General features: G+C 40.5%; 1 protein-coding gene across 2 annotated transcripts in view; it reads right to left on the bottom strand.

Annotated features, from left to right (window-relative positions):
* JAKMIP1 (janus kinase and microtubule interacting protein 1) overlaps positions 1-26,748 on the bottom strand; it is a 258,178-nt gene that overhangs the window by 157,977 nt on the left and 73,453 nt on the right. For both annotated transcript variants that reach the window (XM_090035563.1, XM_090035564.1), the window contains exon 2: positions 14,735-14,928. The gene's annotated coding sequence lies outside the window, so the exon portion shown is untranslated. The remainder of the gene's footprint in view (positions 1-14,734; positions 14,929-26,748) is intronic.

The following is a 26,748-nucleotide window of genomic DNA, read 5'->3' as shown; positions in this document are numbered from 1 at the left end:
GTGGCCAACTTGGCATAAGCAGCAGGTAAGGGCAACTAGGCAGTTCCTAGTTATTAACTAGACAGAAACAGCCCATCATTGGTAAACTGGCTTTAACCACATTTGTTGACCAATAAAAATTCTTGAAATGTTGGTTAATCTGTTACATTCACTAAATCTGCAGACATGGTATTCGGTTTGTCAGGAGCATCCCTCCTTACTATGTGCTCGGTAAAAATAGCTCAGAAATAAATTATACAAAACTAAACACAACAAAGAGGATAAAAGAGCTGCAACATCCACTCCAGGTAAATGGGTTAATCACATAATTCTTCAACCACCAAAAGGGGATGGTTCACACTGGAAGACAACCCTTTGGCCAAGATGATTACAGTTATTACAGTGTAGCAGTCCCAGTACAAAGAAAGGAAACCAGAGTGATTAGAAAGCAAAGTTTATTTTTATACAGATTCTATTATGCTAGAGAAAGAAAGTTTTTGGGTGCCCAAGGTGTAAATTTAATAAGAATTCGGCATGATTTCTGGGTACAAAAGATGAGTCTAAGCTAAAATTCATGAGACGCAGGATACCCACCCTCGCCTACATAGAACTTCAAGGCATGCAGCTGCAGCACAGATACCTTCTGATATACTGCAACAAGCAACACAGCCAAAAAGAGGGCCTAATAATGACAAAGCCATCTGAAACATTTAAAAAAAATACACACACACACACACACACACACAAACCAACCATATATTACATACAGTTGAAAAACAGATAGATCTATACATTACTGTATCTTTTTTCAGTTATATGCAATATATAGTATGTTTGTATGTATATATATAATTTTATATATACAGCTTGATCTATCAATCTCTGTATCGATATAGATATCTATATATACAATGTGTACACATGCAAAGTAAAAAGTAAATTTTGTTTTATGGTTAGGGGACCAGACAGACTTGGGACATATTACTTCAGTTCCTAGTTCTGTCTCAGACTCCTTTTATGACCTTCAACAAATCACTTAATCTCCTAATAGAATAGGGATTACACTTTCCTCTCACAGTGGTATTATAAGAACAAATTAAAATATCAGGCACTTAGCCACAGCAAGCATGCAGATTTAGAAGAAACCAAGGACAGTCTGCAACAATTGCAAGCATGTATAACAGGAGCTGTTTAAATGAATGAGTGAAGTTGATGTTGCTACAGCAGCGGCAACAGCAGCAATACCCTGGGAAAGTAAGTCTTTCCTCCCCTCACCCATCCTATTAGTTAGTCTGCCCATCCCATTCCACCTCCACCCTTCCATCTATAGTTGGCATACCCTGTCCCCCACCCCGCAAATCAACCCTGTACTTGGTGCTCAAAGAGCTCACTGCATCTCTCATTGGGTAGTTTAGATAGACGCGCACTTAGCTGTTGTGCATCCCACAGAGGTATCTAACTCTCCCCATGCATCATACGGGAAGCTTGGCATCCAGTTCTGTACCAGGTACCAAATAGTAAGCACTGAAATGCCCCAAACCCTTCAAAGATCTAGTCCAACTTTCCCTATCCATTACTAAATACTACAAAGTGGCCTACATAATACCTTAAAAATCAGATGCTATGTGCAGAGTTTGAGAGAAAAAGAGAAACCACATCCATCAAATCACAGAAAAACAGGGCTGGATATTAATGGGTCCTCTAATGCAGCCAACCTTCCCAAGGCAGGTATACCCTTATCTAAACTATTCCAGACAAGTGTTTGTCTAAAGTGCCCTTAAAGATGGAAATGTCACAGTCTCCCTAGGTCATCTGTTCTAGTGCTTAACCATCCTCATAACAAAAAGAGTCTTCCTAATATCCTACCTAAATTTTTCTTGCTACAACTTAAGACTTTTTTGTCTTGTCCCCTGCAGTCATAGATAACAAGCTATCACCACGCTCTTTATAAGAACTGTACATGCCTTTGGGCACATGTACACAAGACACTAACATGCAGGGCAAAAACTGTGCTAATAAGCGATACAGCAGTACTATTAGGTTACTGCACAGTTAGTGTCACTAAGGAGCCATGCACTGGTACTACTGTGCAGTAGCACCAGTTACTGCACACTGATTTAGCACTTGGTTATATAAGTACTAAACTTACTGCTCAGTAACTACAGCGCATTAATGAATGTGTAAATGCATGCTTCACGTATTTAAAGATATATCAAAACCTCTATTCAGTCTTCTTTATTCCACAGTGTACCTGCCTAGACTCGAGTAACCGGCCCTGACTGGTTCAGGGTCAGATGTTCTTCATTCAGTTCAACGCTCACTTGGGCACTCATGCCAGTCAATCATCACCTCCCAAGGAAAGCCCTTGATACTCATCCACCACATCTTGATGTCTTGTTTAAGTGGGGGAGGCTTCCTATAGCTGGGACCATCCCCTACACCTCTCCTACAGCCCTTCCATGGGCCAACCTGAGGGACTTGGCCATGTGTCAACTGTTTTGGCCCCTTGGGTGCCAGTCCTTATTGCATGGTCACAATCTGGCCTTGGATGCAGTTTTATGAGCCTGGTACCTGGTCGTAATCCAGCTACTGGACAGAGGTCCTTCTAGCCCATTTCAGCCTATATAGCCTGAATGCTCTTAGTAGGCTTAGTTCCCTATTTAGGATAATGTGCCTTCGAGCCTATAGGCAGGCCATAGGGCCTTCTGTGCTTCTGCCCAGAGTCCCTGAGGGCCCATGGGAACATAAACTGTAGCCAGAAATCAAACTAAAAATAGTCAGGGAAGTAGTTACTTCTCCTACCTACTCAGGCATCCCTGCGTGTAGCCCTGCAGTCAGTCCCTTGGCATCTTTCCTGCGTCCGATACCAGGCGTTGCTGAGGTGAGAAGTCAACACACAGCTGCTTCCCAGCTGTTGCTCCCCAGCTTCTTCCTGGCAGCTGGCTTTTAAATCAGGCAGCTGGCACTGCCAGGTGACATCACCACTCTGCACCAGCCCCAGCCATGCAGATAGGTGGCTGATGAACCACAGAGGCAGATCCTTCTGCTGCTGCCAGCTCCCTGTCATCGTGCCTGCATGGGGTAAGTATTTCCCCATTGCAGGACTTTCATGGTTGGTTCTCCAGGGCCATGGGGTTCTCTCGCCACAATTCTGACCAGGGCAAGGGGTCTCAACCCCATTTCTCTTGTCACTCTGCAACACACAGTCAACAATATAATCCAAGACTCCTCAGATCTGGTCTGCCAGCCCTAAATGGCTTTTGGAGCTTGGTTAAGGGCACTCAGATTTGCCAATAGCCTTTGCTCCCGAGGCCTGGATCCTTCCTGGCTGAAGCAAAAGAAGAGGAACTCTCCCAAGAACACTTGGAGATGCCAAAAATGAGCTGGCATTCACAGCAGATTATATTATGAGGCACTGCACAATCCTCCTCCTCTCTGTTGTACTCTACTAAGGTAATGCTGACATTTTAAAGTGAGTTTATTGGTATCTAAAGCTAGCATTATTTAAGAGGAATGGAGTATGTCAATCAGAAATATTATTTCAGGTTCTGTAAATGCATATTAAAAGCACTGCATCATTTAACCTCACAATACATAGTGAATGCATCTCAGCCCAAGACCTATTCCTTCTACCTCACTTGTCCTTCCCACCCCTAAAAAAATTATAAACCTAAAGAACAAGACAGCAGCATGAAAGTGGAGTCAGTACACTGAACTTCTGTATACCAGCTGAATCAAACCCTGCTCCAAATCCTCATACAACCTACAAAGAAAGGAGATAGATATAGGATAAAGGATACACCTCTATCTCCTTTCTTTGTAAGTTGTTTACATCTCCCCTTTCTTTTTATATATAAATAAATAAAATACCCTCTTTGACATTACCAGGCAGATATACCATAACTCTCTCTCAAAACTAAAGGTGAATTGCTAAAAAACTTTGGAAAAGCAAACAGATTTGGGAAACAAGTTCCCACTCTTTTCAGCTTTGAGCTAGGGGCACAGATCAGCCTGATAACACAACACAAGGCACGTTTCAGCTCACTGAAGACTATTCTTTGTAAAAATATCCTCCAACATGGATAGACTAAGCTCTCCACCACCATGAAGCGAATACCAACAAAACAAACTTTCACAACAGTAATTGCCAACAAATTTGATTCAAACAGTGCCAGCCTTTACTGGAGAAGATATTTGCAAGTAGGTCACCACAAATACAAACACATTTTTGTGACTGGTCAGAGTCAAAGCTGTTAGTCAAAAGCATATACAAAACAGTAGATATATATCTCTTGGGAAAAATATCTGGACAGTAATATCCAAGATGACACTTCCCAGAATCTAAAAACCAAGACATATATTTATTCAGAAAATTAACAATATTAAAAGGAAACATATCATCATGTTACAGCTCATAAGTGAGAGAAACCCACAATTAGTTATAATTACGAAGTCCCAGAATTACTATGTGGCAAATTAACATAAAATATAGAGCTGACTGCAGCCCAGATTAGAGAATCCCAAAATAATTCTGAAGGTCTCTGGAAATTAGCCAGTGCTGTAGACAAGAAACAAATACACAAAATCATCAACCTTCTGAAGTTGAAAACTTGGAGATGTATGCAAGGAAATTATTGCATATTCATTTTAAAATCTCCTTAAAAATAATATGGAATAGAGATATCCAAATATGAGTTTTGGGTACACACATCACTGGCACATAATTTTACTCAATACCACACAATGCACTGAAATCAGTCCTTCATAGCTTGCTTATCCAGATCATTCAAAGTAACTTAAACCATGACTTTTTGCCCATGAAACACTGAAAGATTTATGCCTTATCAAGAAATCAGTTACATATGCAATTTTATGTAAGGAAAATGAATAGGGCATATTGTTTTTTTTAACTCAAGTTTTAAACATGTCAGTCGGCATTCCTGCAGATGAAGGGGAGAATATTCTTACAAGTACAACCTTTTCTTCAAAAAATTTACACTAAGTCAGTATCTGTAAATTGTAAAAATGATCACTAATTACTGAATGTACGTGATTTCAGCAGCCATTCATACAGTAGCATTTGATGTGTATTATTATGTAGTGAGGCAGCAAAAATAATTCTAAATTTGACATTAATTTATGTTCGCTTAATGCGGGGGCAGGCAAAATACAACCCACCGGCCACATCCAGTACTTCTACTCCACTTCTGGGTCCACTGCTGAATGCATGGGGGACTCCCCACCCAGCTCAGCAATCAGCTGCGGGGGGACCCTGGGTGTATCCCTAGACCAAGGACGCACCAGTTGCCAAGCTGGGGGGCAGGGGGGGGCACACATTCCCCAGCAGACCAGGAAGTGGACCAGAAGTGCTTCTGGTCCACTGCCAAGTGCACTGCTGACCCCCCCCACCCGCACTCTCGTGCAACACTCCATCCACCCTGGCATCTCAGCATTCACAAGCCGCCTCGTACCTTCAGGCATGTAGAAAAAACAGTTAAAGCTGTGTCTATGTCCGAATCATTGAACCTTTCTGAATCTCTCCAAATCGATTCGGAGTTCTGATTTAGTTTGGAGAGATTAAAGGGTCTCTTGTTTCAATTCAGAGATTCAGCTGCTGAAATCAAATCAGCAACCGAAGATTTGCACAGCCCTAACTTTCTACCTTCTCTGTACAAGTAGCCTAATTTCTAAATTTATTCACAATCTCAATCTCATGGTCTCTGTGGTGTTAATATCTTCTCTAATTTCATTCTTACTTCCCCGTCAAAATTTTTGAAGATAGACTAGATGAATAGCATGGTAGAAGTTTCTATGGGACACTAATTAAAAATTAAAACCAGAAACAAAATTTGCATTAAAAAATCTCCTGCTGGTCTAGTCTTGACAGTTTGACCTCTTCCAGCTTTAAGTAACCCATTTTCATCACTTTCTTTAAGAAATGGTCTACCAAATGTTATAATTCCTTATATTTAGACTAAATGTTCCTGTTTTTAATTCAGCCCTACTTACACCTACATTATACCCTAGGGAGATTTGAGGAACATCTGTAAAGTTTAAGTAATTAGGAGCGTGCAATTAGTTCCTACTCAACAATTTAACTTCTGCAAACCACCCCAATGTTCTCTTTATTGCCAATTGACTCCTTTTTCTTAAATTGTTACAACCTTCAGGACCACCTGTTAACTACTGTCATGTAACTACTGTAACACACATGCACATGTGCTGTCATTTCTACTTCTAAAATATTTACTCATGCCTCAGAACATAAAATTGAGGCACTAATGAAACGTTTCTGTGGGGGCAAATTGATGAATTACATTCTTGTAAACAGTTTAGTATGAATTCTTCTGTATAGAAAAATGAAAAGTCACCATTCCAATACTCTTAAGAGTAACATTCAGATAAACACTGAAATCATTAAGTCACTGTACTGAAACTGTCCCCTGCAGCATATACTGAAAACCCCTTGTCCAAGAGGATGGAAAAATGTTGCATTTTCATCATTTGAAACAACTAAGGTACTACAACTCTTCAATAAAATAATAATCAGATATTATCTCTATGCCGGTTACACAAAATCTTTTCATCGCAGCCTGGGTCCCCAATCTAGCCTCTTTAATCTCTCCCAACACTCATTAGGTATCTTGTCTTTAGTTTACACATAACAGTGCCTGAACTGAACTCATCTTCTCACCCTCATAATGTTTCATTAGCACTAAGTAATAGGAAAGAGAGCTGTAGGAATGATCCTCCCTGGGCACACAGTGAAGCCAGCATCTGCCTGGTAACAGCATGACCCTATCTTGCATCTGTACCCTCTCAAGATGTTACATCCAGTGAGGTACCTCCTGAAACCTGGCCCTCTTTCTCCAGTCCTACTTATGTTACAGCTTCTCCTGTTTTTCCATCACTGCTGAAAACACCATCCTATTAGGCATTTAGGCCTGTGAAAAGGAGACCATTTTGACTCTATTTCTCTTGACCAACGCATAGTGTCCAAATCCTGAGGCTTCCCAAGCAGTCCTTTCCTATACATCTTTACAAATGAACATCTTGTTTCAGTCTTCATCATATCTCAGCTTGATTTCTTCAACAACTTCCTCTCTGCTATCCCAAAACATGTATGTTGTCCCTCTCAATTCTACACAGAATACTAAGCCAATTATTCCTTTACACCACCACTCTTCTCAATTAAAAGTTAGATAAGAATGCATGTGGATTTTCAAGGCTGACATTTGTCCAATGACGCAAAAGGTCTGGGAACCACTGAAAAGCAGATTCAAAAAGCCAACTTCAAAATCACATAACCAACAGTAAGTATTTCTTTCAAGAGTTATTTGGTTACATAACCTGGCAAACTATTCCCCCGTGCACTGCCAGAAGTGACCAGGAATAACAGTCACAAGCTGGCAGAGGGCAGGTTTAGGCTGGATATCAGGAAACGCTACTTCACGGTCAGGGTGGCTAGGATCTGGAACCAACTTCCAAGAGAAGTAGTGCTGGTTCCCACCCTGGGGGTTTTTAAGAGGAGGTTAGATGAACACCTTGCTGGGGTCATTTGACCCCAGTAGTATTTCCTGCCATGGCAGGGGGTCGGACTAGATGATCTACTCAGGTCCCTTCTGACCCTAGAAACTATGAAACTATGAAAACCAGAATTTACAAGAGCATCTGCAATAGCACCATCTAGTGCCATGTAGTAATATCATCTCTTTAAATTAACATTACCCTGATGCCCAAGCATACTTCTCAATGCTTCCAAATATTTTATTTTAATTTAAAGTAAATCTCAATATTGACGGCATATTAGAACTATGGTGATAAAACCATCTAAAAGCAATCTTCATTTTTTTGTTTTAGGTTCCAAAGAGTGAAATGCATTAAGTGACTAACTCTCAAAGATAATGAGGCAATTTAAAAAAGAAAACAAGTTCTGCAAAAACCAACAAGCTTCCATAATTGAGCTACAAGAGAAACAGTCATGACTGTTTCAGAGTACAGCATATCATTAATAAACATATTCTTAAATGTGAATCATTTAAAACCCATGACTTCAACATACAGCATCTTGCTCATTTTTATTAGACTTCGGGTTTATTTAATCCATGAAACGTGTATTTAAAAGAAAACACCTTGAACTCAGAATGAAAACAATTGTTGGAGTGCTTTGATCTGGTGAAAGGCTTATATAAATGTATCCAGGAATTAAACAAAAGATCTATTGGAAAGCATTACTTCTAAGCATTACTATGCCATCCTGCCATGTTTGCCTGCAAAAATGCAGTATTGGGCTAACAAGAAAGAACTTGCCAATTAACCTGCTTTTTGTTTCCTAGACTGATCACAAATGCACAAAGCATGCAAGAAGAGGAAAAACAAGTTACATTTTGGAGACAACTTTAGCTTAATACTCCATTTGTTTATTATGATGATCCTTAGGTAATATCATTCTTTTGCTACTCAGAACTTCAAACTACTCTATTAGAAATCAACATAATTTAAATTCAAATAGTATCATACGAAGATAGAGCTGGAAGGGACCACACAAAGTCTTCCAGCCCAGTCCCCTGCTTGGATGAACCCTGACTAAATGATCCCAGCCAAGTGTCTGCCTAACTTGCTTCTGAAAACTTCCAAGGATAGAGATTCCACAGTTTCTTTAAGTAGCCTGTTCCAATGTTTGACCACCCTCATAGACAGAAAATTCCTCCTAATCCCCAACCTAAATTTCTCCTGCTGAAGCTTGAGGCCATTGCTCTTAGTGCTATCCCCTATGGTCACAGAGATAGGCCTTGAAACACATTTGTAAGTTTTATTTACCTGAAGAACAGTTGTTCTTCAGGTAAGTGCTTCTCTTTGTATATTTCAAGACTGTTTTATATTCCCATGTTTCTCATGAAATCACAACAGATTTCTTCAAATTATTTTTCTAACAGTTCTAGACACACTATTCTTTGTCTATAAAACCTACAAACGTGTTTCAACCCTTGATAACCTTACTCTAAGCAGTTGGCTTTAGAACAAATATTCAATAACTAGCAAAGATTTTGAGCTCTGAGCAATCATCTATCTAGAATGAAAGCAGAATTAAGCAGCAGACTCTCAAAGAGGAATCAAACTTCTCAATATCCAGCTCCCCACTTAATCATTATTTGCTTCAGGTACAACACAAAAAAACTAAAGTAATACAAATAGTTCCTACCTTTCCTTCTCTATAAAATGCACTAGCAGCTTGCTAGCATACTGATGGTCTGTTCTGCAACACTAGATTAGAAGTCTCAGAGCCAGCAGCACGAAGAAGTTTTCATGTCCAACCAGTTGTTTGTTTTCTTAATATACCCAAAAACTTGCAAAGGATAATTTTTCCAGCTATTTGAGTCGCTCTAATATCAGATTTACCCCCCAAAAAGTGTCTACCTTTCTCTTAATATAGCACACATAAACATCCCACGTGCAAACTGTTGCTAGTAAGTGACAAAAATACTGCATACCTTATCTCACCAAAAACATAACTGCCCCTATACTTATCTAACTGAAAAATACACACTAAAACTGTCAATACTATCCCATCCAACTGCCTTTTAAGAAAAATTCTACATTTGCAAAGTTAGTGAAAGATATCCAGACACTAACGTTTTACTATATTTTGATAATTATGGCGTCCATAATCACCAGATAGGGGGAAAAATGCATATTTTAGAGAAAACTGACTATAATACAGATCTCTGGAAAACTGTCTGTAATAACTGAACTGTATTTTGATACAAAAATAATATTTAGCATTGAATTTGACCAATTTAAATGGAAAAGGAGAAAGGCAATTTTGGAAAATTCTAGCATTTCAAAAATTTCAGAACAAATAAGAGTAAAAAAAGTCAACCGGAAAAACATGCCTTGCCTTCCAAGCTGCGAATGCTGGCAGGCTGACGTGGTGTTCTCTTCCTCTCCACACCCAGAACCCCAGAGCAGATGAATACATCAGTGGAATTGCGATACAGCTGTTCCCCAACAAATTCTGCTTTCTAATATCATCACATCCGCTGGAGCTTCAAAAAAACTCCATGTTCTATAGCAGAATCCCTGAGCCACGAGACGACTTTACAGGAAGTAAGCACTTAACCCAAGTAATTTTTTAGAGCAGATTAGACAGACTGGACAGATCCTGACTTGAGCAGGGGGCTGATGTACATGACTTTGAGGTGCCCTCCAGCCCCACTTTTGTATGATTCCATGAAAATCTCTCTTGCTAATGTTGATTAAGTTAAGGTTCCACTACTCACATTAGTCCCTGGTCATTAGGAAAGGCCAGTGAGATGACTGAGTGAAATCTTCAAATGGGCTCAAGTCCAAGACCCATTTTCAAACATCATAGATGACTCCCAATTAAAGTCATGGAAATATTACTAACATTAAATAATAATCAACAGTCAGGAAAGAAAGCAATGTTGTCATTTTTTTCAAGTATTTTTCACACATATAGCACATTTTAAAATACCGAATTCAATTTCCAGTCAATATGTGAATGATATTAATTGGCAGAAATAGTATATATGCAGAAATAGCAGAGCAGAAATACTATATATGCACTTTTAAAAGTCAATACCAGATAGATTTAGCCAAATACAGAAAAAATATGTACCAACAATCTTTTGTTCTTAACCATGAATTTATGTGAAATTATTTGCAACCTTTTCTAGTTCCTTACAACATTTACACCAAGGATGCTCACCCCCTAGCCTGTAGTCCAGATCCAGCCTGTGAAACTTATGTCATCTGGCCTGCAGGGCTCCTCACAGATCCAAAAACTGGTGACAGGAGAACAATGGCAATGCTAATTACTTGCCTGCTGTCAAATTTCCAGACTCATTAGGAGCCCTGGGGGCCAAATGGTATGACCCTGTATGCTAGATTTGGCGCACACAACTAGAATGGCGCAGGACCCAATCTGAGCATATGAGGTCCAGGCAGCGAGAGGCACGAACCAGGTTCAGAGGGCCAGATTCAGATGAGGTGGTGTTAACCCTTTATAAAATTGTTAATGAACTGGTAGTAGCTTTTGACTGAGCAACCAAAAACAGCTGCCAATTCATTAGCAGTTATGAAAGAGTCAGCACTGGACTCAGCCCCGTTGCTTGTTGTCCTAGGAAAAAAGGGCGTTTTTGGAGCATAGACTAACCGTGAGAAAGGCAGGTCTAGACCACAAAAATACTGTTTTCTATATTCTGCCTTCCAAACCAAGGCACATGTCTAATTTGGGGGGTGTGCAGTATGCAAAAAAAATATACTGGTTATGCTAATGAATACTAAATAATTTCATATGTATTTTTCAGCTAATATACGAGTTTGTAATCACAAAGGTGTATCAAATTCTCTCAAACATTGAAATATAGGATACTAATATACTAAGTATTAACTCTATTTTTGTGCAATACAAAAATAATCAAACAGGACCCAGATGGGTCCTAAGGCATGTTCTGTACTTTACAATTCGGACTTTGTTCATTGAAAACTTGCATGAATAATGAAGGAGTAATCTCCCAATAAACTCATGCATTTTCTGTAAAAGGGGCACTCAATCCCTGGCCCATGGACCAGATTCATCCCCTGGAGCCATGTCATCCAGTCCATGGAGTTCCCCAATGGGTCCAAAGATTTGGTGATGAAGGAGCAGTGGCCTCGTTAACTGCCTCTCCCCTGCTGCCAAATTTCCAGAAAAGTGGCAAGCTCTGTGTCCCGGCATGCTACATCAAGCACACAGGATGGTGCAGAGCCCAATCCCAGCATGCAGAAATGGCCAAGGCTGCACAGGGCCTGATCCAGGAATATGGGACCAGCCACAGCTGTGCAAAGCCAGGTAAAGGTCGCAGGGCTTGATTCTTGCATGCAGGGCCCAATCCAGCCCACGTACTAACCCCATGCCACTTATCTGACCCATGAGACCAAAAGGTTTAGTGCCACTGTTCCATAATATTTCCAACACTTAGGGTCATATTGCAACCTCTCTGTTCAAAAAAAAAAAAAAAAAAAGACATCGAGAAGAACCACTTCAGCTCATTAGGTTTTCAGCACAATGAAAGGAGTTAAGAGAAGTGTCAGAAGCAAAGTGGGTGGTTTACAACCCTACAGGATCCCCCAAGAATAGACATGGAACCCAAACAGGCACCGTCTCTTCACACTACTCCACTTTCCCCTGGGTAACAGCTTCTTAGTAAGACTTGCTGATATTAGCTGACGTAATCTTCTCTTGAGAAAAAGGGATGTTGCAGTATGGAAATTTATTCACCTTCTCTGAGTGTATTGCTGCTGAACTAAAGGAAAGCATGCTAACAGTCACTCAGTCTACCCAGTCTCAAGCAATATCAACATCCTTAAGACTTGCACATTTGGGGTCAGAGGCAAAGAGTGTGCAGAGGGAAGCAGCTGTCCTTACTTATATTCCTCTGCCCACTGATATATTTTCCTGTGTAAGCAGAGGGGACCACCCAGCATGCAAACCCCTACCATCACAAACCATTTCCCAGAAAAGCTTAATGTACATCATCACCAACCTTAAGAAACCCAGTTTGACCTCTTAATCACAATACATGTGTGAAGGTAAACTGATGGTTCATAAAAATCTGTCAAACAAGTATTGGAATTACACCAAAACACTTCAAACTCTTTTGTTTTATCAAGGGAAAACACTTCAGGTCACAGTCAACTCAGACAAGTGTGAAGCTACAACCAGAATGCAAGCATGTAAACCAGGTGTGTGGTGTAACATCCTGTGCTGTGCACAAAGCAGCTTTTTCTCATGTTATTATGCAAAATGTTAACAGAATCAAGGCAATGCATTTCCAAATTGCGGCAAATTGTTCCAGGCTTTAATGTTTGAGCATTTGGTACAATGCAATGCAGAAGGCAAGTTTGTGGGGGTGGGGTGAAAAGGGGTGAACAGGAATTAAAAGTTAGTTTTCTAAATCCTATTTAACAAAAAGTTCTAGGTATTCAGCACTTTGAAAAATCATGTAAATTATTTAGGCATCTATATATGGGATTTGGAGCCTACTTTTAGACACTTAAAAAAAAGAAATCTGACCCAGAGTTATTGGACATGTGTTCATACACAGATTACCAGTTACCCATTGTCAGTGAGCTTTCCCATCAAGATTGATACTTACACTGTTCTAACTAACCAGGACAAAGAAATAAGAACTCAAAGCATCCACAGAGTGGAGCATCTCCTTGTCTAGGGCAACAGTCTACGGATACTGAGCTGTCACAGCAGATCTTATACTAGTTCCCCACCCAGATCCTGGACTAAAGGCATGGCTAGTATGCACCTGGATCATCATCACTGTCTGAAGAAGCTGGTAGCAGTTTGCATGTAACAAATTAACTTGGACACCTCTCAGTTTCACACCAGTTGTCATTCCACTCGCCATAAAATCACTATTAGTTTCAGCACTCAGAAGGACATAGATTCAGAGATGAGGTGATATGCAAAGGTTTTCCCCACATATCCAGATCTGTAGAGAATATCACTAGTCCAGACAAAAGCAGATGTGGTCTAGCCACCATCTCAATTGTGTCTGATCTAGTTTCTTTCACAGTAACCTGAATTTTCCTCACAGTGGGAAGAACTTTAATCAGCTGAAGAGGAAACATTTCAGACTGAGCTAGCATGGAATAAATCTGTAACTCAAAAATGCTGCAGTTTCTATTCTGGGACAAAACAGCTTGGTTTCCTTTTCTCCACCACCATCAGCTAAGACCTTGCAAACCATATCAGCCACGAGGCCTAAATCCATCTCACTTCTGTTTGATGTAAAAAAACTCCATGCTCTCAGCTCTCCCAATGCCTAGAAAAGGTCAGCATTTAAATAAAGAGATGAGTTCTGATATGACAGTTGATGCTGGAAAGAAAACATAACACTTAAAAAACAAAAAAGCTGCACCCTCCATAACTTCTTACATGGAGAGCTCCTTGGGTATGCTGAAAAAGAATATAGTTTGCACCTGTTTAATTTATAAGCAACTGGCCATTATAAGGATGACTGCACTTCCTAAACCTAAAGTATGCTTCATTAATAGGTTATGTAAAATTACTATATTAAAACACAGCTTGATTTGTAGAACCATGAACTCCCAAGTCTTTGATTTGCCACTTATTCACTGGCAGGAAGTCACTTCTCTACCCGGTACAAGCTACCTTTCATTCATGGAAAAGCTACTCATCTAAGAAGAGGCATTGTGTGGATTTATTCTTCATATTTGTATAACCCTAAATTTGTACACCAAGATACACTTTTCACAATGAAATTTAAACACAAGAAAATATTGGGAAGAATGCGTGCACGTACAGGAGAGAAAAATCACAACTCACACCATTACCACAAAGGCTATAACACTTCTTTCTACAGAGAAAAGGAATTGTGAATACAGAATAAGAGTTTAACAAAAACATCTATAAAACAAGTTAGATAACTAGTAAGACACTAGTGAATGATAGACTGAAACACTATTAATGGAGAGGGAGGTGGGATTTTTTTTTTTTAATCTATATTACAAATAACTAAAAGATAGAATATCAAATGGAAACATTACATTATGACTGGGAAACAATTTCTAGTTAACTGCATGTTTCATTCATCACCTTCCCCACTCTGATCCTTCTCTCTCCAGCTGCACATTATTGACACCAGTGACCAATTTCATAAACATTTACACATCAATTTTTTTCTGTATTTAATATATGTTAGCAAGGCCACCATACCTTTTTCTTGTCCACAAATTTCTACCACAGTTATGTCCTAATTTAGGTCAAAGATATGGAGACTGTGCAACACCAGTAAGAAAGCAACTAGATATCTAACTATAGGACTTTTCACATCTTGAGTGTTACTCCTGCTGGTTCATCTTCTTCCTCATCAACAAGGAAGAAATCCTGAAGAGTATTAGTGATATCATCTGTCAAAACACAAGAGAATACAGACTTAATCCAAGCCAGCTTTATCTGCCATACAAAGAATAATAATACTGTTATTTCCCAAAGATTGTAAAGGTGGCCAAGAAAGGCCTCATCTTAAACAGAATAATAATAATATAAGACAAAAGGGCTGAAAGGGACCTCAGGAAGTCATCTAGTTCAACCTCCTGCTGTAGGTAGAATTACCTACGTCTACACCAGTAGTCTACGCCAGCTCACAGGGTAGTCCACAGAATCTGGCTGCAGAGCAACCCCACATGTCAGCATGATCTGGTGTGCCAGGACCCTGTCACCCAACCCCCAGGATTCCCCATGGGTGTGGAAGTTTGATAGTGGGGAAGCAATGGCAGCATTGCTCCCAGAGCCAGGATGATGACCACTACCACCACTCACCCACCTTCAAATTCCCAGACATGTGGGGAGCCCTGCAGGATAGATGACTTAAGCCTGCAGGTCAGAGGCTGGGAACCACTGGCCTAAACTATCTTGGATAACTGTTTGTCAAACCTGCACTTAAAAAATTCGGCCTCTCTACATAATCTGTTCCAGTACCAAGTCTACTCCTAGTTAGAAAGTTCATCCTAGTATCCAACTTAAATTTCCTTTTTCCATAATATCTAGAACTTGCCACTCACCCTCCTTGTGCTATGAAATTATAGTGTAAGATAGCACAATAATTCAATGGGTTACTGACCATTCTGTTGGGAACAAAGCACTTCAGGAACAGGACAAAATACACATAATTGTTTTGTTATGACAGCAGGCACCTGAAGAGTAATACAGATTGAATCCCGGCTGCATGTTTAGTGACTAGGCTATGCTGGCGTATTTAAAAGGCCACAAGCCTTCTTGGCTGTGTGTTACACCGGCAGGATTATATTGACATCATGACTGGAATTAAAAATAGTGAAAGGAAAAGGACAGATCCCAGTCTTGAAGCTTTTAATGATTTCTTCTGTTCTGAAATTAGACATCAACCAGCAATTCCAGGGTAACGGGTTCTGGTTTCAAGTCAGTCCCTCAACTACCTCCATGTAAGATTTGAAGACTTGCAAGCATACTTCTTTGCTACACAGAATAAATATCATGACTGAGTAGGTCTGTCTGAATTCAAAGTGGTTAAATTGCCAAGCAGTTATATTATAGTCTCCAACAATGTTCCTACATACCAACAGCAAGACGCCAACAAAGAAGGTAGATGTTAGGGCTGTAAGAAGCTTCAGGTGCCAATTCGATTTGGAGGAGATTCAGCCCAATTCAGTGGGTGAATCTCTGAATCCAGAGACAAATAAAAAGGTCCGAATTGATTGGGAAAAGATTCAAAAAGCTTTGGAGAGATTCGGAGATGCGGGCAGTCCCCACTTGCCGCTGCAGGTGGCTGGACCCAGACTCTGTGCCAGTAAGTAGAGTGAGGAGAGGGACCATGGGGCAACCCCCAGCAGGCCCCATCCCCTGCCTGCTTCCCCAGCCCCCCTGAGTGTCCCCTGACCTACACCCACTCTCCCAGCCCTGTTGGTAGCTGCCCACCCGGCCCTAGTGTCCCAGCATTTAAAGAAAAAAGCCCTGCACTCACAGGGTGCTGCAACAGCCATCAGGGCTTCTGGGGGCTCATGATAGAGCCCCCCCCTCCACACACACACACACACACACACACACACACACACACACACACACTGCAGGGCTCAACTCCTGCTCCAGCAGCATCCAGTGAGTGCAAGGCTTTTTTGAGGCTGGGAGAGTGGGCAGGGGATGCAGGTAAATGGCAGAGGCCCCCCCTGCAGTGCAGGACAGTGGGCATTGTCCTCCCTCACCTAGCAGGAGCGTGCGAGTGCTAGGCTTTTTTTGTTTTGTTTTGTTTTAAAGAGCCAGGACACTGGCGCCAGCCACTGACAGGGGCTGGGAGACCAGGTGGAGGATGGGGCCTTTTTGATTCGGAGATTCAGCCAATTCAGCAGCAGCCAAATGCATAAATCAAATTCAGCCCAATCAATTCAAGACAATGATTCAAATCACCAAATCAAATCCTTGTCCCCGAAATCAGCCAAATCCAAATCCAAAGCAACTACTAGCCGCTTCGCAGAGGCCTAATAGATATGCAGTTAACAGAGAATACTTGCAGAATCAGTGTAAAAACTGTGCCAGGAGAAAACAAATCTCAGAGAACAAGTTAAATATATGTCCAGAGATATTTAATATATAAATGGAATTAATAAGAAAAACCTACTGAAAATACTGAAAGAGATCAAATATTCAGCTAAATGTTGACTTTACAAAATATTAGATGTTCTGAACAAGCACTTATTTTCACCCTGGCTAAACTGCGTTTTAAACCATGCAAAGATAAAACATGAAATTACCAGACATAACAGGAATTTCAAAAATTAATAAGGTAGGCAAAGTCTTTGTGTAGAAGTGATATCTTTTATTAGACCAACTAAATAGTTGCAAAAATGTTATTTGCAAGCTTTCGGACACACGTCTTTCTGCGGGCAAAAAAAAAAAAAAAAAGGGAAATTAAAAATGGTGAGATATATGAAAGATGGTCAGAAAGCCCTCAGGTATGAAAAAAGCCAGGCTTTAGAAAGCAGTTCTTCTGGAATGCAAATTTAGGAGGACTGCAGAGAACAAAAACAGGTTGTTTACCTGTAGGTACCAGATGTCAGCCAGGTTGGGGGGGCAGGGAGAAGCATAAAAATCCATGTTAAAAATTAGTCCTAGTTGTTGAAATTGGCATTTTTCTTAGTCTTTACATTGTGAAGTTTCCATTTCAAAAGGCAAAATGTGACCTCTTCCATAGCCATGTTGATAGATATCACCTCTGCCCAAAGTTTTGCCTGCCTTTTGTGCTCAAACAAGGACTAGATCCCTGCAAGATTCACAAGTAAATTTAGGGTGTAATCCTGTATGGATTAGAACAAATCCTGAAAACCAAAGAATAGTAAAACATTTAGGAAACAGGTCTACAACTATCTATAAAATTAAGCTCTTTATGAAATGGGCTTCCAGTTGACAAAATCTGCAGGCACCACTTGTTCCCTGTATGTGGGGATGCTGCTCCAGTGCACTGTAATGACAGCATGACAGAGCAGACTTGATTAATAGAGTCTGCTGGAGTGTGCTAATTATCGTGCACCAGCAGCCTCCGTCTCATATATTCAGCATATATTCAGTTTCCCCTTGTTTCAAAATGGCAGCAAGGGCATTTTAACTACAGCTCTTTCAATGAGCTTTAGCTAAAGTGTGCCTGCCACCATTTTGAAGTGTGGGATGCTGGATACCAAGATGATGTGGGAACTTAAATTAGAGTGGCTCTGAGAGCCACTCTAAAGTGTTCCCTGGCCCCCAGAATCACTATACCCTATATTAAAACTCTTGAAATATGAACCAAATTTTCTCCCAAGAAATATCCAAAAAATAACAAATGGTGGATTTACTAGAAAAGTTCAATTAAGGTTCAACACTATAAAATGTTCTAACATTAGTCCCTCCAAAAATGCTAACCACTAATCAAACTGCTTAAACCTTACACACGCAAATATTTTCAATGGGACAAGACAGACCTACTTCTTTACAATTTTGGGCCATATTTAATAATTTTAAATCCTTCAAAGCAAGTTACATATTGGGCAAAAATGTTTACAGAATTAGTTGGCAGAAGTACCTTGTCAAATTTGCTCTTAACTCTTGTTAACCAGAGGTCAAGTTCAATGTATTTAAAATGTATGCAAGAGGTTTGTGCTAGCTTTTTTCTTCTCAAATGCTGCAGCTACAGTATTCATGGCCTGACATTTTATAAACCATGATCTCATACTAATGATATACTAAAAATGACACTTCCAAGAGTAGTTTCATTTTTAATAGGCCATTCTAAGAGGAACATTACATTTTAAAAATACACTAAATAAGATTATTTAAATACTTTCATTCAGGCTTTAAAAAGTACAACGTATACACTACTAAGCCATTGTAACAATATTCTGAGAGAATGTGAAAGAAGTTAACATTACTTCTCCTTACAGATATTCTTTTGAACAATTTGTCATATGCATGTAAACAGCATATTCCCATCTTCTTGTTAATCATTGCTTTACTGACTCCACATTCATAAAACAAAATAATGAAATCTCATGCTTTTCATTGTAAAATGTTATTTTTCCCTCAACATCCATTAACCAAAGCAGGAACTGTAAATATAAAACTATCTTCTCAGCTGGTACAAGTCTGCACAGTCAAAAGAATTATGTTGGTTGCTATTTACTTAAGAAAACCTTCATACGATTCAACTATCTGTGCTCGCCTGTACCAGATATTCCACTCAAATTGCTTCTCAAAAAAAGCCATTTTTAACAGACTCCTTTGAATTTTGGGGAACAAGCTCTACCCATTCTCTCATCCTAGTGGATATAACAGGGTGATCTATGCATATTAATGCTGAATAATTTAACTAAACCTCCTTCTATGTCTGCCTTCTCTTACAATTCAGGTATTAAAAGTATTTGCCCTTACCAGGTGGCATTCCCTGTTTAAGGGCAACAATATGGGTACAGGAGGAGACGTGATTAGCTGTGTTAGTCTGAAGTCAGGCAGGAAATGGAGAATGGTGTTACGAGCAGGACTACCGCACTCATGGCTGACGGGCTATGTGTAGTTCCTAAAGGGTTAACACATGGCCTATAGACTTCCGCCCAGTCACTATTACTCCCATTCCTCCTGCTGCAGTGGCAGCCAAGGTCCCTGGGCTCCCCCTGAAGCCTCCTGCTATGCTGCTCCATCCTGCAGACCCACGCCCCACTCCTGCGAGCACGGCATGGCAGCATAGTGGGAGACGGGAGCCAGGGAAGGATCAATGCTGCACACTCCATGTATAGCCAGGAGTCCTAGATACTCGGGGGGGGGGGGGGGCAAGGGGGAAGGTGTCAGGGTGAGGCTGCCTGCATTGCACACACAGCCAGGAAATCAGGAGAGGGCTGGAATGGAGAGAAGGTTGCATGCGTGACAGAGGGACCCTGGGAAGGCCATGCAGCCTGGGGGTCTGCAGTACACAGGACATGCAACCCCCAACTGCCCATATGTTGGGAAGCCCTGTGTTAGAAAAGTATGTGCATTTTACATAATCATGCCTCTGTGGTGTCCCAGATAGAAAGAGCAAAGGTAGCTTACACAGTCTTCCTACTGTTTTTTTTTTAAACAAAGAAAGATCCTAACTACAGGACACATCCTACATTGCTTATTACTGGTCAGTCAGAAGTAACTTACTCTATCCACCAGTGGTAAATTAAAAAATGAGAAGGCCTAAAATCCCATTACGTAACCTTTGAGATCTCTAGACTTCCAAAGTGTTTTACTGTTTAACTCTAAAGCCAAAAGGTTATTTAAAATGTCTACCACTATGCCCCCCTCTATATGTGTAGGTAAAGGCATGATTGGATATAATGCGTCATCCACACAACTTTGTCTCCTGGCATGCCCTACGTGCATGGCAGGAGACGCAATTCTGGGATCGCGCATTAGATCCAATCGCACTTTATTGCCGCTGTAGGGGGAGCCTGATCCCGCATGTCAGGTGTGAGGACTCTCAATCCCAGCTGCGCATATGGGCCCAAAGATTTCATGCGCTCTTGAGCCTTGGTGATCACAGCAGCTACAATCCCCAGGGCTTGGGGGTTTCACACTGGGCATAGAGGACCCATCCAGCTGCACAGGAGACCCTGTCACATGCAAGTTAAAGCTTGATAGAAACCAGTTATAATGTTAATGCATATTTTTGAAGTCTAATTTTATAGCTGATTGGAGCTGTTTATCATGTGATAGCTACTTTGCACAGGTCTTAAGGTACTTGTAAAATTAACCAATTAATTGTGTGATACCTGTAGAGGGGGCTTATGAAGGAAACAGACAAACATTTTGCATTTCTTTTGATTTCACATACTCTCTAATTTGAAGCTCTGATGCAGAGAAACACACAACTACATAAGTGATCTCAAACTGGACATGAGCTTAAATATTATACTGCAGGAGGATCCTAGTTTAAGACTATTTGCGTAACTTGCCCTGACACTTAATGAAAGACATTAGTTTCTTAAACTCGCCATTTTTCACAGTATACTTTTAGAAATTAAAACAAATTAAGTAAATCACCTCAAGTATATGCATAGTATATGCCTTCTAATTAGACCAAAATTTTTTTTCTTCTTTACAACAAAGTTGTTTAGCTTTTGACCCACCAGAGAGCATTTGTGCACCACCATAACGGATTGGCAAAAAGTGTCATTGACTTGTACTTAAAACACTAACAGATAAAACAAAGAAAGATCACGCATTATACTTGTTAAGGGCATGATCCACATGCCTACTAAAGTAAAAGGCAGGATCCCTGTTTGCTTCAGTGAACTCTGGATGACGCCCTCTATGCACATTTAATCCCATGCTGCATTTGGAGTTAATGGGAAGCTTTGAGATGGAATCCAGCACTTAGGTTATGTAAACTAAAATAGCACAAGGCAGAGCTATGCTGTGCCAGTACAAATCACACAGCGAGATGGAGCCTCATTCATGAATTCAGCAGCAGACATTAGGTACATATGACAGGACACAAGCATGCACAAGCAGAAACAAGAAGTACCATACTACAGGCAGTTACCGCTGTGTGAATTACCTAGAAAACAATTAGGATGAAACCAACAAAACAGAAAAAAGGTTTTTTATATCTAGAACCGTCTTGCAACTTTTACAAACAATCTCTCTCTCTCCAGTTTGTCTCATGCTGGAAGAAGCCCTCTTCAAGGTAGAAAATGGACAGCTGGTCCTGCATGTGTAACCGTATAAAAGGCAGGGAGGAAGGGATTTTAATCTCTAGTGACATGATTTTTGTGGGGTGTTTTGTTGTTAACAAGTATTTCATGCTTGGCCCCTGGGAGAGCCACACACCTCTGCACTTTCACCATTTGTGTTTAAGGTTTGTATAATACTTTCTTTTCTTTTTCTTTTTTTTCTTTTTTTTTTTTTTAAGTTAAAAAAAACAAAACCCCAAAAAAACTTTCCCTCTTGCCTCCTTTCTCCCATTCCTCCCCCAAAAGAGAAAGGACTTCAATATTCATTTCATAACTAAATCAGAGGCTGAATATAATTCCATCAACTAGAGCTTTAATATATAAATATATATTTTTGTGTTATAAATATGAGTATATATTTTAAAACACTATAAAGTGTTTTAATAGGATGCTCAGAAACACCAGGAATAATCCATCTCAAGTTTAGCACATGAAAAGGAAAGGTTCCTTAATCAGTTATGACAAGTAGATACTAGTAACATGACAGGAGAGTAGATTCCAGTGTTAAAGACTTATTTATACATGCATACACACATACAACATATTAAGAAGAACTGAGGTACAAATATGGAGTATAAAAAGTGTAATGCTCTGATGATGAGGAGCAACTATTTTACTTTTGTTATGTATCTCTGCAAAATGAAGCAGTGAAGGCAAAAGACTGTCTTTAGTTCTATTACATGAAAAATACTCCCCTCTCCTCTTCCCATTAGCAAAGCGTGGTTGAATGAGTTCATGATTTTTATAGTGTCTATGTGTCCTAATTAAATATTCTTTCTTGTAGTAAAGAAGGTCAGATTATCTAGAAGATGTGCCAACACTTTTAGAGGTTGACTGATGCAAATCCACTGTCTCAGCTACTGTAAAGCAGATATCTTATCCAATTATAAAAACAGAAAGTCCTTTTAAGAAAACAGGTTCACAGAAGTGCATCAAAATGGATGGCAACCATCTGTCAAATGGCATGCAAAGAATTAGCCCAGCAAAGAAAGACTAGCCCAGCACTCTGCACAAAGGTAAATAAGCCACATATATGGTTTAACTAAGAAATGACTCGTGAAAGGAGCCAGATTGACAACACAAAAGACTGGATTAACTTTTATACGCAGAACCAACATTAGTTATTCATCCCATTAAGACTGCATCCAGCAGGAACAATACAGAAAACTCTTCCTCATGGGTAACTTCACTCATTGTCCACTTACAACAGGGAAATATTCCTGTTATGGGAACAACCTTACTTCCATGGGTAAATGGTGGCAAATGCAAACTCACACCAAGCAATTTAAAGAACTAAATCCTATGGGATACCATTTTTCACTTTATTTATTCAAGTCAGCCTTTTACAGAACATTTAATGGAGTAGGACAAACCACCTTGGTACCCATTCCTTACGGCCCAGTTCTCCACTGCCAAAGAATATTTTTGAAAAGGATGAAACTATAACTAGAACCAAATTATGACAAAAGGCCGAAGTGCTAGAAAAGATTTCTCAGCAACACTGAAAACTATTGGAGGTGGGGAGAAAAGGAAGATCATTCTACATATAATGATAAGATACAGAGCAGGAAGGACAGCCAAACATATTTTTTAAATGCCTAGTATTTCAAGTAATAATCAACATATCCAATAATCATTTTTCAATATCCAGTTAAAGATTTTTTTGTCCAGAAACATTCCAGTTTTCCAGCATAAGAGCCTTATATAACTAACACTATTGTTTTAAGACCCTTCTTCGATGTTTTCCTACAACAAAGTTCTCTCTCCCATTCCTTGAGCAATACTAAAAAGTCTGTGGGTTGCGACCCAATTTAAAAACTGGCACAAAAGAGACCTGGGCATAGCATTTCAGACAAGCAAGCAGCATGTAGAAATGTTCCTGTAGTTGGCTCAAATACAGTTCTTTTATAAGAATAAGAGATTGAAAAACGTTTGCATTTTAGATGCTAAATAGCAGAAGCAGAGCTAGCTAGAAGAAAGTCAAACACCTCCAACCCACAGGCACTGCGTGATTTCAAACCAGTGGAATCAAAAGAGAGCAATGGCACACAGAGGACTGGCATATAGGATAGTGCCTAAATGGTAGCATTAACAGTTCCAAAACATTTTATTAGAAGGAAAGCTGCTCAAATAACACTTATTCTAACTTATTTAGAAATAATAATTAATTTTAACTTTCCTGTTCACCACATGGTGCCAGTACCTTCAAATTAGGCTTTATGCTTCTCTACAAGAAAACCTGTTTTAAATAGAAGGCAGGCTTGAGCAGGAACAATAGCTTTTGGATGAAGTTATATTTGCTTCAACAACAAAAAAACCCCTTGATCTTTGCAGACAACTTTTAATTAAGAAGCACTCTTAAGTGATATACAGAGGAAGGGATTTGGATAAACAAAATTATCCAGAGAAACAGACTCTGATTTGAAAGACAGTAGAACATGCAATCTCAGTCGAAGCAGCAGGATTCTGTCCGTCTCACAAAACAACATAATTGGCATCAACTGAACATCTATGGGCACATCCAGGTGATTGCACACATGCCTGTTGCTGCATTTCAAAGCAGTCCGAGATGCTGCAAGAGGAACAGTGGCAACCAAAAAAAAATACAGCACAGACTTTAAATTTGATACTGGGAAATGAAAAGTTGTCGTTACAGAAAGGGTGTGCAAATGCCTGAGAGGCACTGCTCCCCCTCTCCCCACAGCAAACCTTGGCCTGCAAGGAGCTTACAGGCTAGAAGGCTGCCAGGAGCTGCTTCAGGCTGAGGGGAATGGGGAAAAGGCAACTAGAAGCAGGGGGCACCATGTGCACGTGCACATTCTTGCACATGTGGCCAGCATACAATTAGGCAGGGAGAGGGAAGCAGCTGCATGCTGCTAGGTCTTGGGGACCGTGGGGAGCATGAGTGCCTGTGTGCTAAAACCAAATTATGACAAAAGGCCGAAGTGCTAGAAAAGACGTCTCAGCAACACTGAAAACTATTGGAGGTGGGGAGAAAAGGAAAAGCATTCTACATACAACAACAACAAGATACAGAGCAGGAAGGACAGCCAAACATATTTTTTAAATGCCTAGTATTTCTCAAGTAATAACCAACATATCCAATAATCATTTTTCAATATCCAGTTAAAGGGGGGTGGGGCACGGGTGGCTGCCAGCGCTGGGGGAATGTGTCTGGGCACTGGGGCTGCAGCAAGGAAGGGAGGTGGCAGCCCCTCCAGCAGGCAAGTGAGGGTGAGTTGCGTGGCCGGGCTGGTGGCACCAGGGCTGATGCCAGGGGTGGGGCAGCCAGGAGACACTGCCCAGGGGAGGCATGGCCAGGCTGCCTGGGTGTGGCACGAGAGCCCCAGCTCAGGTCAAGGGTGCCGCAGTTCTGCACTGGGTGCCTTCAGGCTGCACTGGGGCCAGAATTGTTCCACCACCACTCACATGGGTCGGAGCCACCACAGCTGGTGCACTCTGACCTGGGCAGGACAGAGCATGGGTTGGGAGCAAGGGGCACTACCATGGTGCCAGGGGGCACGGGGGAGTGTGAGTTGGGACTGGCAAAGCAAGGGGGCTATAGGTCCGGTGTGCAGGGCACCAGATGGGTTGGAAGGGGCTGTGGCTTGGGAGTGAGGGGCAACACTATGGGCAGGCAACCAGCACCTCAGGGCTGCTCAGTGCCACAAAGTGTGGGGGGGGGGCAGCCACAAATGGTAAGCAAAGGGGGCAAGAGGAACTCTGATTTTCCATTATAAAAACCCACCAAAAAACAAAAAAATGAAACCAAAAATCGAATGCCAAAACATACAGGTATTTAGAATTTATTTTACTGATTAAAGGCACTGGTAGTCTTCCAAATTGCTTTAAAATTGTAAAGATATCAATAAAACATTTTGTTTAACTGATGCATATAAATGTGCATTTCGTTTTAATCATGGGAAAAAGATGTAGGCTTTAGGGTTTTTTAAATCAGAGAGTTTGGAGGGTGGGGGTGTTATCAGAGAATTCAAAGTTTTTAAAGGAAGTAAACCAGGAGCCCTGATGATCATGGACAGTTCAGTCCACTTAAGTTTGGCTCACAACATCTTGTCACCTCAACTATCTACAACAGCAATTTAAGAAAGGCAGAGCAGCACACACACGTTACTGGCAAACAGAATCTTTTACTGAAGCAGTAATACTCCCCTGCTCAAACAACTGGATAATGTTGGTTGGGGGCTGTGGATTTGCGGCCCGCTACTAGTCTCAATAAAACCAGCAAGCAGTTCCTTTCCCTGTAATAATGGCAGCATTACTCTCCAAGCAATCTTTTTGCAGATTTTGGAAGTCCTCTCTGCATTAGTATATCTCCTGCTCGCATCTAGAAACAAAGTATTTATCTTAAATGAAAAGACTTGCACTACAGAAGGCACTGGTAGTCCCTCAAAGAAACTACTAGTACTACAGATGCTTAACATAAGGAAATCGCTTTGGGGAACAGGGGATACAGAGTGCTTAGGACACAGGTGTGCTCTATGCACTGCCTGCTAGAACAAAAAAAAAAATGGTTTATAATGAAAGCATATGTAGGCAATATCTTTCAATAACAGTAGTTCTCCACTCCCTGTTATGCTTCCATCTTATTGTATTACTTCATGATCTTGTAACATAAAAGGGTCGAAAAATGCCTCATCATTCCCAAGTGCCTTAAGGTATTTCTGCTGTTCTAACGCTTTGCAACTTTCATGTACATTGGCTTTATATCATATCAATAAAATATTACTTGCAAGATCCTTTGCATCTTCTCAGTCTGGATTTCTACAGTATATGATGCTTGTTTTAGGGCCAGGTTCAATGGGATTATTGTCACAATAAAGAACTAGTCAAAAATCAGTAAAAAGGGGACAGATATGGCCTTCAGTAAAAAGGAATGGTACAGAGACAGTACAAAACAGACCAGCAACAAACATTCATACACTAGGCCAGGGACAGAAATTACACACAAAG

Source organism: Crocodylus siamensis, chromosome 2, assembly GCF_052110815.1.
Source record: "Crocodylus siamensis isolate JL-2025a chromosome 2, ASM5211081v1, whole genome shotgun sequence".
Taxonomy (NCBI): domain Eukaryota; kingdom Metazoa; phylum Chordata; order Crocodylia; family Crocodylidae; genus Crocodylus; species Crocodylus siamensis.
This window is presented reverse-complemented; position numbering and strand designations above follow the sequence as displayed.